This window comes from Hevea brasiliensis, chromosome 1 (assembly GCF_030052815.1).
Source record: "Hevea brasiliensis isolate MT/VB/25A 57/8 chromosome 1, ASM3005281v1, whole genome shotgun sequence".
NCBI lineage: Eukaryota > Viridiplantae > Streptophyta > Magnoliopsida > Malpighiales > Euphorbiaceae > Hevea > Hevea brasiliensis.
In genome coordinates this window covers 3,476,144-3,480,316 of record NC_079493.1, presented here as the reverse complement: position 1 = coordinate 3,480,316, position 4,173 = coordinate 3,476,144, and the positions used below count along the sequence as shown (strand labels likewise).

Below are 4,173 nucleotides of genomic sequence, written 5' to 3'. Positions count from 1 at the left end.
GAGGATTTCTAGAGGATGATGAAGTGACTAGCATGTTTAAATCTTTCATCTTCTTTGCTAAGACATTTGTAAGTGCATTAAATTTGGCATTGATCATATTGAATGAGTCAAGATCATACATTCCAACGGCTTGTCTTTTTTGTGTTGGAGCTGGCCCTCTTGGACTACTCCAAAGATGAGTGTTCTTTACAATTTTCTCTAAAAGCTCATAAGCTTCATCTTCATGCTTCATAATGAACTCTCCAACTGTTTGAGGATCAATAATTCCTCTAATAGAAGAAGTGACATTTGTATAAAAATTCTGATTTATCATCCATTTTGGAATAGCATGATGTGGACATTGTCTCTCCAACTCCTTCCATCTCATCCATGACTCAGAGAGTCTCATCTTCTCTTAGTCTAAAAGCTGTCATTTGATTTCTTAATTCTTATGTTTTTCCAGGTGGAAAATATTGTGCTAGAAATGCATTAGTGACTTGCTCTCAATTTGTAATTGAATTGTGCGGTAGAGAATCAAGCCAATCTAATGCCTTATCCTTCAAAGAGAATGGAAATAACTTTAACCTTACTGCATCATCAGATACTCCAGGTTGCTTTTGTATGTCACAGATCATAGCAAATTTCTTAAGATGAGTATGTGGATTTTCTGAAGGATGAACTCCAAATTGAGAATTCTGAATCATTTAAAGGACCCCAAAATCCATCTTGTAGCTGTTTGCATCTATCCTTGGTCTTGCAATGTTTTCTCTCAAATCATCAAAGCGAGGGAATGCATGATCCATCATACTTTCCCTAAGCACATTAGCATTGACTACTTCTTACCCTCGAGCTTCATTTTCATTATTTCTATTATTTCTGTAACACCCCTATTTGTATAGCCTGGTATATTTCACTGTTCCGGTGACCGGTGTCGGTCCGGATAATTAAGGGGATTAGAACCATACTTAAGACAACTGGAGAAGCCACAAACACAAATAATTAGTAATGTCCAATTAGTTAAGTATAAACAAGAAAAATAGAACATAAGAAGTTAAGCAGTAGAGTCACGGCGATGGGTGACCTTCTAGAACGCAGCGAAGTCATTTTAAACTCAAATTTCGAACCGTAAAAAGTGACGCTGCAGTCCTTAGGACCCTTATGAACACAGTGGAAAAGAGAAAATCATGAAAAAGAACTGTTAAGCCAGTCAAATAATTAGGTCAGGGAGCCGGAAGAAATGTGGAATTAATTGCAAACCGGGATGAACCGGCGAGGGGCAATTTGGTCAATTGACCCCGAGAGCTGACTCCTGACCTAACTGTCAAATAAAAATGGAGAAAACAAAATTTCGGAATCGAGAATTAAATTAAAGAATTAATAGAAAAATAAAAAAAAGAGAGGAAAATAAAAAAGTAAAAAGGTGATGACATCATGCATGACCTCATGCATGATGCCATAAATAAATAAATAAATTAATTTATTAAATTAGATTTTGTGGTCTTCCATAAGCAAAATAGATAAAAAGAAAGAAAAGAAAAAAAAATAATTAAACACAAGTTTTCTTCTTTTTCAAAACGTCACTCTCTCTCCCTCACCCTCTCCCTCACTTAAACCACCATTAAAGCTCATTTTTGAGCTTGAAGAACCAAAATCCAACCATAGAAAATTGTCCTACCATAACTAAACTTTGTTTGGGCAACTAGGAAAGAGGATTCAAGGAAAAGAAAGGAGCACAAAAGATTGAGATTTGAGGATCTAAGCAAAGGTTAGTCTCTTAACTACCAATTAGTTGATTAAGTGCATAATTACTTGTTGAAATGAGCTTAGAAACTAGTAAAATGAAATGAGAATATGTGGATAGACCAAACTGAAATTTTGGCCTGTTGAAGGGGAGTATGATTTTGTATGGTTTGATGGATTTAAATGTGTTAATAAACTTGCATGAGAATGGTAGTAAGATGGAAATGCATAAATGTGAATAAATGCAACATTTTAGTGTGATTAGGGTTTGGAGGCCTAGGGTTTTGAGGAAAAATTTGGAAAAATGAGTAAATGGCATGTTTGACCTATTGTGAAGTGAAAAAATGGTCAATAATGACCAAAGGAGATGTGTGGGAATTGTTAGAATGGAAGTCAAATTCGTAGGGTAAATGGTCATGCTGCTGGCAGTATGACCAAGCCAACTTTGAAGGACTAAAACGGAAATTTTACAAGTCCAATTGATATGCCACCAATTGGAGATGAAAATAGACATAAAATGACACAATTTTCATTAAGGAACCATGCCCAAAAACTGACCAAAACCTAGTGAACCAATTGACCAAAGTTGGTTAAGAGCAGTCTGCCACTGCACAAACTGACCAAATGAACAATATTTGTTTATTTGGTCATAACTCGAGCTAGGAAGGTCAAAATGACCTGAAATTTTACCAGTAATTAGATAAGATATAGATCTAAAACTTTCATGAAGAACACCAACCCAAATTATGCCATTAACCTAATCAAATTATTGAGCAAAGTTGAGTTACTGAACCTGCAAAACTGCAGAATTGCCATTTGAACAGTAAGGTTTCAATGGCTATAACTCTCTCTAGAAAACTACGATTTAGGTGAATCTTGAACCGATGGAAACCTAAGACATAGTAGAACATTTCGTATGAAGGAAATTAGACCAAATTATGGACTTAACTTGATCAAATTATTGAACGAAGTTGGATCAAAAATCTGCCAGAACCAAAATTGTAGCATGAACAGTGCACGTGAACAGTAATTGTATTTTGGCTATAACTTGAGCTACAAAACTCCAATTGGGGTGATTCAAAAAGGAGAATAAACTTAAGACAATGGGGAACATTTTCTATGAAGAAAGTTTTGCCAAATTACAATAATAAAGTGACCAATGGAACAGTGCAACTTAGGACTCCAAAACTGAAATTTACCAAATTTGCCTAAAAGACTTAGGATTTGAGTAATCAACCAAAACCAACAAGTTTAGTGACCAAAATGTGGTATGTGGGTGAAGTTTGAGTTTCCATACCTATTAAGCCTTCGAAAGTCAACTAATTGTAAATATTTCTTTCATGTATGTATTGCATATAAATGTATGGACGTGCAAATGGGTCTTGAGCAGCTTGTACAAAAATTTGTATGAAGTTTGTAATAAAGTTTAGTTTGTATTTCTTTTGATGTAAATTTTGTAAGAATGTACATAAATTGTATTATCTCTAATGAAATATGAGTACAACTATTTTATTTAATTTAAATGAAATGTATTGCTAGTATGCTGAGGATTATTGAATTTTGAACTTGAGAAATTTATTGAAATGATTGTGAAATTGATTGAGTTTGATTGTGAAATTGAAGTAGTGGTTGAGAAAAACTTTTAGTGGTTGAGAAAAACTTTTAGAAGTGCTTTTTACAGGTATTTGAAGAACTGGTTTCTCAAAATACAGACAGAACTCTGTCAAAATTTTTATAAAATTTGCGAAAAACTAAAATAGACCAAAAATATTAATTAGATTTACTTTTAATCATATGTTTTAAATACCTATTAGAAAATGCTCACCACTTGTCAAAAGTAAGAAAATTATTTAAAATCCCTTGTGGGGTACTTAATGAGTTATCGGTAGGTGAAGTTCGGTAGTTCATTAGGTATTCTACGGGATCATGTTATGCCTTACAAAGGGGTAAGGTGTGACAATTTCCAACATTACCACCAATTCTAACTCTTTCTTCAGCCATTTCTGGTTCAATTTCAGCTACTCTCAAAGCTTCTTTTCTTCTTCTGGTCTCTTTCTTGTTGGCTTTACAAACTTCTCAATTTCAGGATTGAACAATAGAGATGTGTCACTTGTGCTTTTAGCTCTTCTCATAAAATATCAAAAAATACCTAAAAAGAACAACAAAATATAAAATGAAAAGATAATATAAAAATAAAAAACTATAAATAACTAAAATAATCAAGAATTCAATCTTAAACAAACAACTCTCCGGCAACGGCGCTAAAAACTTGATGTGTTCCAACCGCAAGTACATGGGTCATTCAAGTAGTATAGAAAACGATATCAATCCCATTGAGAGTTGTGTTTGCAATTGAATTTCTGATGTAAAATAAAGTATGTTAAAATTGTATTTTAATCAAACAAATAAAAGAAATTTGGGAATTCGAAGCATAAGGTATGAAAATGCAAAATT

At 33.5% G+C, this 4,173-nt stretch overlaps 1 non-coding gene across 1 annotated transcript; it reads left to right on the top strand.

Moving 5' to 3' along the window:
* Positions 1-323: 323 nt before the first annotated feature.
* On the top strand, positions 324-429 carry LOC131169856 (small nucleolar RNA R71). Its single transcript, XR_009140787.1, has one exon. It is a non-coding gene; the product is annotated as a small nucleolar RNA R71 (small nucleolar RNA).
* The last annotated feature ends 3,744 nt before the right edge of the window (positions 430-4,173 follow it).